Source organism: Nicotiana tomentosiformis, chromosome 7 (genome assembly GCF_000390325.3).
Source record: "Nicotiana tomentosiformis chromosome 7, ASM39032v3, whole genome shotgun sequence".
In the NCBI taxonomy this organism is placed as follows: Eukaryota; Viridiplantae; Streptophyta; class Magnoliopsida; order Solanales; family Solanaceae; genus Nicotiana; species Nicotiana tomentosiformis.
This window is the reverse complement of record NC_090818.1, coordinates 86700552-86708436: the sequence shown is the minus strand read 5'-3', so window position 1 is coordinate 86708436 and position 7885 is coordinate 86700552. Positions and strand designations below refer to the sequence as shown.

The 7885-nt window shown below is 36.1% G+C and overlaps 1 long non-coding RNA gene across 1 annotated transcript; it reads left to right on the top strand.

Moving 5' to 3' along the window:
* The first annotated feature begins 701 nt into the window (after window positions 1–701).
* LOC104097248 (uncharacterized) lies at window positions 702–4181 on the top strand. The gene is made up of 3 exons (XR_686509.4): window positions 702–2445; window positions 2561–3215; window positions 3288–4181. It is a non-coding gene; the product is annotated as an uncharacterized lncRNA (long non-coding RNA).
* Window positions 4182–7885: the final 3704 nt, after the last annotated feature.

Below are 7885 nucleotides of genomic sequence, written 5' to 3'. Positions count from 1 at the left end.
AGTTTAAATGGTACTTCGTCACAAGGAATTCCTAATTGATTGAATTGTTTCTTTCAATCAGAGGAGTCTGGAAAAGTCATCAATTAAAACCACTGAATCCATGTTAGGTACGTAGTTGCTGTTCACGGGACTCTATTCATTGATATCTCATAACGTGTAGGCACTCCTAACTTGTTGTTGGCCCCTTTTTAATATCCAAGAACAGCTCAGTACTCTTCCGCGGTCACTGTTTTGACCCCTCGTGTGTGTAGAATTTGGGTAATCAAGTGAAGTCCCCTCAAACTATATTTATTCTGAATGTTCTTTTTGCGAGGTGGGCACGCTTCCATGTAGGCCTAATCTGTCACAAGCACAATGCTTTAGTACTTCTCAATTTTTGTTTAACCAAAAAATAATTTTTGTGGTTAAAGTCAATATTAAAGAAAATTGGATTTCTAATAACCAAATTTACTTCACTTTTCAAAAAATGCGAGAATAAAACAAATAATTGAAATGATAAATGAAGGAAGAAAATTTTATTGATGGACGATGTTTTCTCTCCCAAAGGAAGTGGACAAGAATCTTCAATCAAGTAAAAATATAAAGGTATTAGACTGATTGCATATATATTTGTGAATATTTTGATGATCGTACAAAAAAAGTAAGGGCCCTTATATAATGATATACAAATGTAACGGTTCCCCTTAATTAATTCATACCCGTTACTTTCATTAACTCCATTAATTGCCCGTTACTAAAACTACTCGTAACAGCTATGTTAATAATAGGTGATCGCGCATAATCAGGGATAATGCTGATTCTTTTTCCATATTTATAATTGTTCATGAATCTTCCCCTTTTATGGCCTTGATGTATCTCGTGCCTATTTCTTCTTTCCCATATATCAGGTACGGTACCTTTCTTCATAAATCCCGTGTGTATTTTAATCATGCATCATCATTCTCCTTCATTAACCTGATACAAATGCCTCCTGTCACCATACCATTAATCCACGTGTCATGCCCATTTTTCAATCAATACAGATAGCCCCCCCACTTTTTGAATATTCTCAACAGAATATTCAGGAAGTGGTAAGTTCATTTATGGCAGGAATGTCATGCCGCCTCTTCCCAACCATCATAATATTTTCCTCAGAAGCGATGAGACATACGTCCTTTCCATTTAATGCGCGGGACATGTGTCCCGTTATAATTGGCTCTGCAATTTATAGCGTCTTTTAGGGGTTTCTGCGGCTGTGTCAGTTCGAATTGATGGTTCCAAGATGACTGTTCATAATGATGGTCTTTCTTTATAAATACCGTATCACATGCCACTCAAAAATTTCTTTTTCTTTCTTTCATTCATATTCTATTTTCTTCTGCAATTTCTACATCTCTTCGTGTTTTCACCATTAAAGATGACTTCTCATTTTTCAAATACTACTTCTTCATCAAACCCTCGTAAAGTAATCATTGTTGATGAACTTGCCCCCAATCAGGAGTAGAAGAGGTGATAGACTTCATAGCCTAGATTTTTTATCAAGCCATTGCTCTACTCCTTCCCAGAAAAATACTACAAAACCCTCTTCTTCCAAAGCTATAACTTATTCAACCCCTAGATCCTCTTCTAGAGGTAAAGATCATGACAAACTATTGCAAGAACCTATTGTTTCTGAAATTGTCCCTCAGGAATTTTCTTTTATTTTGGACCGTGAGGCTATGAGAAAAAAAAATTTCTTCCATAGCTACACTTAACCCTGCCGATCATCACCCTTCTTTGATCACTCCTGGTCTTCTTCATTTAGTTCGTCGTGAATACAACTGGAGATCTAATTTCCTTGTAATAGTTGCTAGTGCTGATGATCGAATAACCTCTTATCGTGAGGGTTATTCATTTGTTTACACCTAGTCTTTTTCTTTAGGATTCAACCCGCCTATCGATCCAGTGATCATTGAGTTTTGTCGTTACTTCAATGTTTATCTTGGTCAAGTTGGTTCGATTATATGGAGGGCAGTAGCTTGCCTTCGCTATCTGTCAAACTTGATCTCAGTCCCTTTTACTTTCATCACTTACTCCATCTATATTCCCCGAAACGTTTTTGCAAAAGTGTTTTTTTCAGTTGTGGCGAGAAGCAAGAGAGTTTTAGTCAGTCCCGAGGATGATCGTGACCGTGGCTAGTATGCGTATTCGTGTTTGTTCTCACACATGATTTAGTGGGTGATAAAAACATGCCCTTCCCTAAGAAGTGAAACTTTGCACCTGAGTATTTTTCTTCACTTTTCTGCTTCTCTCAAGGCTTCAATTTTCTCATGCGTGTTTTTTTTACTTTCCAGCAATCATGAAAGTTTCTAGTGAACTTCCCGACTTCCATGATTGGGTAAAAACAAATTTGATCGCCACCCCTATGGAACAGAGATCATGAAAATTTCTCTCCCAGATGTTTGTGTAGGAAGTGAAAAACCTACGGTATTCCTTTTTACCATGACTTTATCTTATTGTGTTTTCTTTTACTCGAACCTTTTTTGTTGTTCTCATTTTTTACTGCTTGTGGCATTCGTCCCGCTTCTGTTCCTACTGCAAGGTTTTCCATTAGCATAGCGCAGGAGTAAATTCTGCATGTCTTCTCTTTAATGAGGAAGAATGCTGAAGCTCGTGACTATGAAAAAGAAGAAGATGATGTTGATGGTTCTTTGGTAAGAAAGCCATAGGTCAGGAGATGCGTGGTTTTAGATGATGAAGCTTCTGCCCCTCAAGATCCACCTCCTAGCTCCGTGCCTTTCAAACTTGTTGATGAACTCGAGTGTCCCCTTGGACCTCTCAGATGATGAAGATATTTACCACTTTGGCAATCCCCTTTCAAGTCCTATTGATAGACACTTTGCCCAAGGATTTGAGGGTGAAGAAGATTTTGGCCTAGTTTCTGAAGAGCCACCCCTTGCTACCCTTCCAATGACGCCCTTTGCTCCTGCTGTTTCTTTCCATTTATTCTGCTACCACACACGTGATTGTTTCTGTTACCGCACCTGCTGCTATCCCTCGTGAAGAAGCGGACCTTCTACCGGGAGATAGGTATGAAGCAAAGTTTGATCGAAGTACCCGTTGGTGGGAACTTGTTAAAGAAGTCTAGCCGGGCTGCGGTATGGTTGAAACCGTTAATCGGCCCCGTGGAGAGAGAAAAGCTCGAGTCTCACATCTCTTTAACCATAATAAATGATGTTATTCATTCTGCCCTTAAGGTATACTTTTCTTCTTCTATATTTTCTCCTTCTCTTATAAGTTTGTAACCTTTCTACCTTGTCTTTATGTAGATCAATTTAACAGGTGCAGACTTGATAAGAAGGATATCTTGGACTGAGCAGCAAGTGGAAGAGCTGCATACAGAGGCTGACAACTGAAAGGAATAATTTGAAAGCCTTAAACATGAAAAAGAGACCTTAGTAGAATTAAAAGAGGCTTTGGAGCAGCAATTTAAAATTACAACTGCTGAATTAGCTGTTTCGAAGGCTTCTTCAAATCAAATTAAAAAAGACAAGGATAGACTAGAATATTCCTTTGCTGAGCAACTTTCTAGGGCTACTAGGGAGATTAGGAGCCTAAAGGAACTTCTAAATTAGAAGGATCTTTATACCGGTGAAATAGTTCAAATACTTACGCAAGCTCAAGAGGATCTAGGTTCCTATTCTGATAAAGTTAGGTTCCTTGAGGATACTCTTGAACCCTTGAAGGCATCTTTTAAAGCCTCAGAAGCTGAAAAAGAAGAGTCGAGGGCAGAGAAAGAGCAACTAGAGAAAGATTATGAGGTTCTCGAAGACAAACTAACACTTGATGTTAGGTGGGATTTTTTAAACACCCGTCTTAGGACTTTGATCGAGGCTAACCAGGGAGGATTTTGACCTCAAGGCTGAGATTGTCAAAACTAAAGAGGCAATTGAAAGGACTCAGTGACGTCAAAAGATTTCAACACCCAAGGACGGAAGTTCCAAAGGTGATGAAGACGATCTAATAGCTGACCAAGCCAATGCCCAGCCTTCGTCTTATCAAGTTGATCCTTCCACCCCTGATGGTGATGCTCCTTAGTTTTTCACCCTTCACTTTAGAAATTTACTTTTGTTGGTGGTTATGAAACATTTTTCTTTTGCTTGAAGTGGATTTTTGGAAACTTTTCCTTCCCTGTTTTTGGGGATGTTAATGTTAACATTGTTTCGTTGCATATCTTATATTATGCTTTTTGCTCTTTAGAATTTTTTTCTATTACTCGCATTTAAATTGATCTAATATGCCGCGTCTTAATATACACATGCTTTTTCATAAAAGATAGCCCTTTTATATTATCAACACTAATGAAGATGACGTTTCATCTTCATATTGGTGCAAAGATATTAAACATTATGTAATTTGAAGAAGTTTTATTTGAACTTTCAAACAAATATTTATGCGCAACATTTTCATAACTGCTTTCTTTATAGAAGATTTACAAGTACGGGTATGTTTACCTCGTGACTAAATTTATGGCATTAACCTAAAAGCTCGTGGGAGTTTTCTGCATCTTCTTCAACTCTTTACTTCCCATTCCTTCTACGAGCTTGAAAATTTGACATTTTCTTCAAGGTTTTTCCTTTGGCTAAGCTATGCATTTATGGTGTACATCCTATTCTTTTGTGTACTTCCCCATATACATAGTCTCCCCAGTGTTTGAGCATTAAATCATGAAATCTTGAACACCGGATCAACTCTTTACTTTGGTCCTTTCCCTGAAAAAGAAAATACACAAGGGACTCAGAGGTAACTTTTTAAATGATGATTGCTTAACCTTTCTCATCATAATTGTTTTAACCTAGACCGAAAATAATTAAGTATTTCGCGTGTCTTTAGGGTCTAATATCATCATCTGGTACGGGCTAGATTTTTGCCTATCATATAAAATGGTCAGTAAAGCATAAATGAATAAAGTAAAAAATAAACGTTTATGATACCTGACCGTGGGTACTAGCTTCTTCAGAAGTAATACTTCTTCAAGTGAATTGCACTCCAATGGGATGGTAACACCTTGCCGTCCATAGTTTCCAACTCATACGATCCTTTTCCAGAAATACCTTTAACTCGATACGAGTCTTCCCTATTTAGGCTCAGCTTTCTTGAATTTGCCGCCCTTGTTGATTGAAATACTTTTTTGAGGACAAAGATCCCAATCTTAAAATATCTTAGGTTTGCTTTCCTGTTGTAATATCGTTTGATCCTCTTGTTTTGTGCTCCCATCCGAACTAAAGCTGCCTCCCTTCTCTCTTCTGTCAAATCTTAATTTGTACGATGTTCTTCCTCGTTTGATGCTTTCTTTGCATGTGTGCACCTTGTACTCAGTGATGACGTCCAAATCCACAACTAAAACGTAAATGGACATGGTTGCATGCAATATAATTTATCCAACTATGAGTCGGGGTCGAATGCCACAGAGAACAATATATAGGCGATTAGGCATGTAAGAGAATTATCACTTATTATGCCAAGCCAAACACTTAGAAATATTTTGAAAAAATATTTATAACTAATTGAAAAAATGTAAACTAAACTAGAAAGCAAGTAAAATGATCAATGGCTACAAGCATGGATGCATTAGGAATTACACTCAAGTAACGATCCAATGTATTTTACTATTTTACAAATATGAACGAGTTTATGTTAATTAGCCTCGGGTAATAATTCTATATTAGCTTCTTCCGAAGACTAACAAGACTTCCTAATTGAATTATCCCTAAAACAATTAAGAGATTAAGCACAACCGAATATAGCTACAAGTAGTCAAATCCTATCCCTAGTTAGAATCTGTAAAGTGAGGGTTAACGCCTCAAGTTCTTGTAAATTAATCTTTCCCAACCCCAAATTATCTTTTCCAAAATCAATTCGAAGTTAATGGGCGAGTCCTAGGGTTACCTAATCCCTTTGGAAATATCAAAGAACAAGAATAATTAATGAAACAATAACTCAATTCATAATAAATAAAAATCGTTCAATACATAAGCACAACAAGATATTTAATCCTCACTTTAAATATGAATATTTCCATAAACAAGATTCAAGTGTAGAAAAAAATGCTATACACTTAGATATACAATATAAATCAAGGAAATGAAGAAATGAATATAAATGGGCAAGAAATTCTCAACCAAAAGTTTTAAATCTTCAAGATCCAAGTGTGTGTGCAAGAACCCTAGCTCTAAAACTTGTGTTCTCTAGTCAAGATATGTCAAAAATGTGCAGAGAATGTAGATCTTTTACCAATGAGCTAGGTCGTGTATTAAAGGGCTTGGAGCCAAAAAAATATAAAATTACAGAACTGCCGAGAACTGAAGCGCGATTTTCGCATTTACGAAGGAATGTTTGCAATTGCAAACCTTGGATTTTCTGTTGAAGATCGCATTTGCGATGGAGATCACTAATAACTTTCCCTTGTTTATTCCTCCCAATTGAAAATGGGATATAATTCACAACTTAAATTTCATGTACCCTCACACTTAAGAGAGAATCCCATACTCATAAATTGCAATTCAAAACACAAATGAGATATCAAATGGAAAGAATTAACTCTCTTTCTCTCACAAAGATATTCAAATGCACATAAGTAGTGCCATAGGATTACCCTTCATGTATTTCTCCACTAATGTAGACACACTTGGTTCAAAATCAAGTAGGACTTAAAGGATTGTAGTGTAGGTCTTTGGGTAAGGTAGGGCACAATTTGGATAAGAGAGACTCAAAACCTTCCTAAGCACTACAATTTGCAACAATTAAAGCACACTTCCTTCAAAAACTTTTCCATCCTTTCTTCACTTTTTATTCCATACCAAATCTTCCCTTTATTCACAACTCCTTATTTTTCCTTCGTTTTTCTTCTTTCTTACTCATTTTTTTTCAAAAATCAAGGAAGGTTCCCACTATTTTATTTTTATTTTTTATTATTACCTTTCACCTTTTAAACAACTTTCATATCACAACTTTTCTAACCTTCACCCCCAAACGTAGGCTTTTAGCCTATGTCTACACTTTCATAGTACTTAGGGAGGTGGGATGCCAAAAGATAGATTAATAAAGACTGAAGGGTTAAAGCTTGTAACGTGGTTGCCAAACAAAAAGTTTAAAGGCTCAAATAGGGTTGACTAGGGAAAATATGCAAGGGTAGGATTTAAGGCATAATAACGGTCCAAGGAAGGCCTAACATCATTTTTCAAACCAAGTTAGTCTAGAATTTTACCTTGAAGCACATTCTGGATAAGTTCTAGACTACAAATAATAAAAAAATAACTCACAATAAATCTCACCACACATGGCACATGAAAACTTGAGTAGAATACAAATCCAAAATCCCATTGAAACTAATGAACTCAAAGAAGTCACATATAGCCTAAGAGACTATTTAATGAATCAAAGAGCCAAATATTGAGTCTAAAAGTCATGACAATAATCTTTACTTCAATCATTTATCTTTTTCAAAGATCAAGAATTCATATGCCGAGGTTTAAATCATGTTGGTACCAAGCAAGCCACAAATTGGTCAATGGGCACAAACCCCAACTTAAACCACTTATTCTTCCTAAATTAACAAAAACTATATCTAAACTACAAGACTAATTCCTTAAGAAAGTCGCCTAGCTATCCATCATCGGGAAAAGGTGACACAAAAATTTATCAAAAATTACCCGATTCAAAAAGAAAATTGGCATCCTCGGAAAAAGAACCGTGGTACAAAAAAAACCAAGGATATTGCCAAAAAATTTAAACATACTATTTATAAAAGAAATCAAGAAGCTAATAAACATCAAGTCAATAAAACATACTATATATAAAAACAAAAATTCAAGAAGCTAGGAAACATACTATTATAACACATCACATGAAAACAAAATATCAATCT